The sequence below is a fragment of the Talpa europaea genome (genome assembly GCF_964194135.1).
Source record: "Talpa europaea genome assembly, chromosome: 7".
NCBI lineage: Eukaryota > Metazoa > Chordata > Mammalia > Eulipotyphla > Talpidae > Talpa > Talpa europaea.
The window spans coordinates 44236961-44244779 of record NC_140074.1 but is presented as its reverse complement, the minus strand read 5'-3'; positions in this window follow the sequence as shown (position 1 = coordinate 44244779).

The following is a 7819-nucleotide window of genomic DNA, read 5'->3' as shown; positions in this document are numbered from 1 at the left end:
GCCTCTGAATTGAATTGATTGCTCTATAGTCCTGCCACCCTGCTGTCATTTTGGGCACATTTTTTTTTATTTTATTGTTTTACATCCTTGCTAATATTTGACAGTACAACATTTCTCCCCTTAGGTGTGTTATCGTGGCTCTCCCACCACCAAAACCCCATCGTTCTCGATAGTCCTTTATGTTCTCCCCATTCCCTATCCTCAACCTTCCTCTTTTCTCTCCCCCTTTTCACCTCCTCCTTGATGCCTCAGATCTATGGTCAGTTTTTGAGGGTTGGTCTTAAAGTTTGTCTTTGACCCGTTGTTTGGTTTCTCTATATTCCAAATATAAGTGCAGGAAGCTTGGTCTATAACTGTCATTTCTTGTACGATATCTATTTTTGGCATTAGGATAATATTGGCATTATAGAATGTATTATGGACCATTCCCTATTTATAAACAGTTGAACAAGATGGGCAACATTTCTAAAGGTTGTTGGTCAAGTGATTCAATGTAATTCTAAAAAATAAAAAGCAAATTATGTTATGAAAGACGGCATTAAGTGTTTCAGCAAGTCAAGTTGAAGAGCAATTCTCAGAGTTGTTAACTTTATGCCAATACATATTTAGTATACTGGTTCCTTTGCTGATGAATGTGTTTTCATTAACCTAATTAGTGGCTGGAAGAATGAACTAAGTTCAATATGGTCACTGTAGAAGCTCTGTTTCAATACAAATGGAATGTCAGCCATAATTACAAGGAATTTTGTAAGCAAATTCTGCAAAACAAGGCACTGTTGAGGAGTCAAATTGTTGGGGAAATTTAATTAAAGTTAGAGTTATATAATTTTTGATACTTATCTAGTGACCATGGGGATATGTGGTTTTGATTCTAATATAGTGGACTCACACTACATTGGCATAACCACTATTCACTTATAATTCAGTTTGAGAAAGAGTCAAGCAAAAAATAAGAGAGCTATTCCTTAAAAAGAATGGGAGACTTGGAAGTTGAAAGAAATCACAGCTTTGGTGTCCACTATTGTATAGCACAAATAAGGATCACATGTACTTTAAATGGGATATTTTGAAGTGTATTGTACTGTTATGAAATATTGTGAAAGACTTTGAAATATCCAACAACAAAAAAGATTAATTACTTCCTTGAATAGTGAATTGCTTCCAGGTTATTTCTACCTTTCATGATGTTTTTAAAAATTCAAAAATAATTAAAAGTTAGATATCATTGACATATTACATTATCTTAGTTTCAGGTATACACATAATGATTAAATATTTATATATATTCTGAAATGATTATACAATAAGAATAATTAATATCTATCACCATACATAGTTACAGATTTTCTTTCTTTCGATAAGGACTTACAAATTTATAGTCCTAGCAACTTTCACATGCAACACAGTATTATTATTATTTTTTTAAAGGTTTATTTATTTTTATACAAGAATTGGGGTAAGACCAGAGATGTGGGGGGTGAGAGGATTCACCAGAGTCAGAGCAGGGAACAGAACAGGCAGATCTACTGAAACACACTGCTGAAGGGGAGCAGCGGGCAAGACAGGAGAGGTCTGTCCCACCATGTGGGTTTCTCCCTGGCAGACCGGGAATCAAACTCATGCTCCAGTGGCTGCGGATTGCTTCACAGGTTGCGTCTTAACCCCTGCACCACCAGGGAGGCCTGCAACACAGTATTATTAAGTATAGTCACCATGTTGTACATCACCATGATTTATTTATTTTTGAAGATCATACCTTTTGAGCCTTTTGACCCATTTTACCCATTCTGAATCCTTACCTCTGGCAACCACTAATATGCTTTCTGTGTTTATAAGCTCATTTGTTGTTTGGTTGGTATTTTAGATTTCACATAAGTGAGATCTTTGGGTATTTATCTATTTTGCCTATGTTATTTTAGATAGCATAATGCCATTAAGGTCCATCCATGTTGTTGCAAATGGTAAGATTTCATCTTATTATGACTGAATAATGCTCCATTGTGTGTTTGTGTGTGTATCTGTGTGAACATACATGTGTATATGTATGTTCTCACCATAAAGAGGGGTTCACCATCCCTGGATGCTTCTAAGTACTTATTTACCTCTCTGTGCCTCCATTTTCTCTTCTGTTTAAAAACATAAACAGTACTTAATATGTGCTTTATATGTATATATATATTTAGTGTTTCCTTCCTTTTTCCATTTTATTTATCCATTCATCCACAGATGGACACTGAAGTTGCTTCTATATTTCCACATCTTGGTTATTATAAGTAATACTGCACAGAACAGGGGAGTGCAGATATCCTTTAGCGTTAATGTTTTGTTTTCCTTGGACTACTACCAGAAGTAGAATTGTACAATCATGTGGTATTCTACATCTAATTTTTTGAGGACCCTCCATACTATTTTTCATGGTGGCTATGACAATTTATATTCCCCGTCAACAGTTTTCTCCACTTCCTCACCAAGATTTGTTATTTCTTGTCTTTTTGATAATGGCCATTCTAACAGGTGTGAGGCAATAGCTCATAGTGGTTTTCATTTCACTGATGATAAGTGATGGTGAGCACCTTTTCATGTACCTGTTTCTTCTATGAGTTTTATGGTTTTAGGTCTTAATCTCAAGTCCTTAATCCAGTTTGAGTTAGTTTTGTGTATGGTGTAAGATAGTGGTCCAATTTCAATCTTTTGCATGTGACTGTCCACTTTCCCAACACCATTTATTGCAGAGACTGTCTTCTCATATTGTATATTCTTGATTCTTTTTGTTATAAATTAACTGACCGTATATATGTGAAGTAATTTCTGGACTTTCTATTTTGTTCCATTGATGCCTCTGTCTTTGCAGCAATACTGTAATGTTTTTATTATTATAATTTTGTAATCTAATGTGAAATTGGAGCAGGAAGTCTACAGCTTTGTTTTTTTCTATTGCTTTGGTCTTTCGTAGTTGTCTATGGTCCCATGCAAATTTTAGGAATTTTTGTTCTAGTTCTTTCAAAAATGCCATTGGAGTTTTAATAGGATTGTATTGACTATAAATATTAATTTGGTTAGTATGGATATTTTAGCAATATTAGTTCTTCCTTTCCATGAGCATGGAATATATTGTGTTGTATTCATGAATATAGTTTTTAGAGTATACATCTTACACCTCCTTTGTTAAATTTATTTCTAGGTATTTTATTCTTTTTGATGCTGTTGTAAGTGGGATAGTTTTCTTAATTTCTCTTTCTCCTAGTTCATTCTATACTAGAATATAGAAACACAATAGATTTTATATTGCTATTTCTATGGTCTTTGAGCTATTTTATAACTCTAAGTTGTGTAAAACTGATACCAATACAATGATTCTCACTGGTAGATATGTTAAGCACTGTGTCCATTGGAATGCACTTTGTTATTACTCCTATGAATAGCCCCATCTTTCATTAATTTGTAAATTCATTTCAAAATTCCTTGTATGTCTAGATATGTGTGGTACTTTGAATCCCTTTTGGAACCATTCAAAACACTTACTCATTCGCTTGTTAATTAATGAGTGAAACCTTGACAAGAGTTCATTTTCTATCTGCATGAGATCATGATTACACCTTCTTTCAAAAATAAACTTTTAACAGTATTAGAGTTCGCTTACTGAGATGCAACAGAGTCTCCAGTCACAGGCAGTTAACCTTCACTGTGAGGTATGTGCCCCTCGTGGACATCTTCAGCCCAGCATTCCTTTTCGTGGTTTACAGGGGTGAATCACTTTAATTTTGCACAATTTTTATTACTCTAGATTTCCTCCTCTCTATTAATTTTAGTTATCTAGTTCTTTTTCTTAATTGTGCTTTGCCCCATTTGGCAGAGATGATTGACAGTTTGGTTTCAGGTTTGATAATTTGTGATCTTTGTATGTGGATTAGTGGGTTGTAGAGATCTATTTTGTATTGTGTGAGAGAGAACAGAGAAACTTGATTGTTAGATATTTGTTTAAGTGTCATTGTCTATTTTGAACTCAAATCAATTAAGAATTTTGTGTTCATCAAGAAAAATCAGTTTGTTGAGATACAATGGAAAGGCAATCAAAGGAGTTGGGGTCAAAATAAGGGAGGTGCAATTGTATGGGGAATATAAAAAAAAGAAAAACTATTTCTAGGGAAACTGCCTAGATCCTTTAGTTTTAGTCCATGTATAACATTCTATCCTAAGTCCATGGGTAGATAAGTGACTCAGCTCAGTCATAAGAGGCATTTCACTCCCAGTGATTGATTCAGTGTTGAGCACGTGACCCAACAAGAAACAATAAATGTTTTGCACCAGCTCTTGTGAAGAGCAACGCATTTTCAACTGCACTTAACACTTTGAACTTCCTTCCAGGCATGTTCCCACACATGAAGCCTGAGAATGAATAAGCACATAAATATAGAGTTGAGAGAGAGAAACTGAATCCTGAGTACAACATTTGAGCTCTTGGAATAACCCTGTGTCTGAATACAGCCCTAGTCTCATAGTTGTCAGTCACAGAGTCAATATTTTCCCTTTTGTTGTTTAAAACAGTTGAATTATATTCTGTCATTTGTATTCAAATAGCCCCTCACCGTACAGGGAGGGAGGAGGGTCACCATCCCTGGATTCTTCTTCTACCCCTGTGTACTAAGTGTATATTTACCTCTCTGTGCCCCCACATACTCTTCTGTTTAAAAATGCAAACAGAAAATATATTACTACTTCAAAGAGCTGTAAATATTAAATGACATCATAAATAGAAAAGCAAAAATGTATTTGAGAATGCTAAGATGAGAAAAGTCATACAGCTTTACTTTTCAAAGTTGAATTGCATCACACTCTAAATGTCAATTTATTAAAGTGAGAAAAAACCCCATATCAGGCAATTTTATAAACAATTATCTCTCTTTAGCAAGTTTAGTTCAATAAAATATGTAGGAGAGATCTAATCCCTGGTTCTTCATTGTTGCTTCTGGAATAGGTGGGCATTGTACAGTCTTTATGTAAGGTGGGTAAACTGAAACTATATTGTTGTTTAGTCCTTCTGGGGAACATACTAGCTCATCCCATCAGAAGCCCTGCTGCATCAATGGGAACACTGATACATGTTGACTACAACTCCATTTGCCTTTCCTCAGGTCACTGGAGCCCCTGGTACTCTTGGGCATCTCCTCCTCTTTCAACCAAGCACTTATCTCAGTCCTCATCACCTTTATATCAAGAATACTCAGCTGAATTCCCCTCCCAATGAAAGCCTCGATAGTGATATATAATAGGCATCTAGTCAATCATTCATGTTCATTACCCTCGGTTAGGTGTGAGGGATAGGGTCTACTGTTGTATAACTCCAAAAAATTCCATTTCTGTTGAGTTCATTGTCAGCAGCTGCTTTGTGTCTCATCTCATTCAGATCCACTGCATTCAACCTGCTGAACATGCAACCAGTACATTAACAAAATTAATCACTTTTATCAGCAGTGTTCAATAAATATATTTCTCTTCAAGAATATCATTCCACTGTTTAGGGACTTCATGTTCTCCCATGCCTAGCGTAGAAGTTCTAGCATCTTCCTGGCGTTATTTTTTCTTGTGAATAAATAAGGCCATCTGAGTAAACATTGTAATTAGGACCATAATGGCACACTTTGATTGCTTTTAATAAATAACATCAACCAGATTTGTTTCTTAGATGTGACACTAATGATCATTAATGGCCAGACTGTTAGATTTACATCAGAAATTCTTGGCTGAAAATCTTTGTGACAATGCTATCAATGCAGAAAATAAATGCAAAATTTTCTACAATTGTCTCATTATCTTGCAATAATATTCAAGAATTCATAACAGAAAAATGCAAGAAACTAGAAACTGGTAGGGCACAGCAGGTGTTTTGTGCAGACAGTGGGTAAAACTGAGATAGAAAAAGCAAGATTGGAACATTATTAGCAAGTCTTGGCTCTATTCAGTCTTCATTTTTAGGAAATGTAAAATTTGGTTAAAACAAAATGTTCACATTTGTATGATGTTAGATTCTGAAACCCACTAGCCCACTTAAAAGGATTATAGAATTTTTTTTTAATTATCAAAAACATGGTCAGATAAAGACTAGTCATCTCTGAGAAAGGTAAATACTGGATGATGTCACTAATATGTGGAATATAAAATAACTAAAATAAGAGTCAGATAAAGACAAGCTAAAAAATTAACCCTTGATAGCTGATGACAGAATTGAAGCCCCCAAAGGGAAGTGGGGGGCGGGAGGTGGAGGGGTAAGAACAACCAGGCTTGTGCAATGGACTACAGTGGTGGGCTATGGGTGAGTTGGTGGTGGGTGCACTATGGTGACAATACCAGATGAGGGTATCCAAATATGACCTCAATTAAAAATAAATAAGAATTTTAAAATGTTTACTCATGTGGATATCACAGAGGTGTAACTTACTACTCTTTTTGTGATCACATCACATCACATCACTATTCTTCCAAAATTTGAAGATGATTTTTTTCAATTCTTTACAATTTACCCTTCCACCTTTCTTCCTCAAAATTAAGCTTTCCATTTCCTTCACAAATTCTTTATAGACAAAGCTTATTTTAGCTTTCTTAAGAAAAAGATTTTTATTTATTTATTTATTTATTTAATTATTTATTTATACAAGCACTGGATACAGTCAGAAGCACGGGAGGGTGAGGGAATTTTCCAGAGCCAGAGTGGGGAACAGAACAGGCAGACTGACGAAATACACTGCTGAGGGGAGCAGCAGGTGCAGTAGGAGAGATCTGTGCATCATGTGGGACCCTTGCTGGCGGCCAGGGATTGAACCTGCACTGCAGAGGCTGTGGGAAGCTTTGCAGCCCAGTGCTCAACTGTTGTGCTACCAGGGAAGGCCCGGGAAAAAGATTTTTATTTAAAATGTTAAAGATAAGCGCTGAAACTATTTACAATAGGTAAGCTATGGAAACAACCTAAATGCCCCAAAATAGATGACTGTATCAAGAAGATGTGGTACATATGCACAATGGAATATTACTCAGCAATCAAAAAGATATAAACTCATGCAATTTGCAGCAACATGGATAGAGCTAGAAGGGATCATGCTCAGTGAAATAAGCCAGAAAGAAAAAGAAAAATACCGGATGGTCTCACTCATAGCAGGAATTTAGAAAACCTAAATAAGGGGCCAGGAAAAAGACTAATTATAATAAAGTAAAAATCAAAATCAATAAGCAACTATAAACCAGAGACACACTACGGGGGCGGGGGAGAATGCAGTAGGATCAAAACTAGGAGTGTAGGAAGTATATGGGGATTATAACCAAGATGAAAATGCATGTATTGTGCAAAAATGAAAAATGATGTAAGAAATATATAAAATAAAATAAAGAAAAAAGAAAAAAAAAAGATAAGCACTGAAGCTCTCCCATAGAATCCCAGTGGTGACACTGTTAAGCATTTGCCACAGAGAAACTCTGAATTTTGGTGGCTGCCTGTAGTAGCACATGCTTGCAGTTTCAGCATCTGGGAATGATTCTGCTATTGAAATGAACTACTCCCATTCCTCTAGACATGGGAGGCTCTGATAATATTGTGAAGTAAGATATTTGTCTTTGGTACCTTCTCTTCACCCTCCATTTCTATGTCCTCGTGCTCTAGGCACCGTTTCTACCAGTCATGACACCCCACCTGGAGCTGTGCGTTCATTTGCTCAATTTTGTGCCTGTTGACAGTGTGCCTATTATTGTACTCACCTTCCTTTTCTTGGGAAAGAAAAATTGACATTGAACTGAGTCTTGAGAAGAAAGCACAAATTTATAAAACAGATGA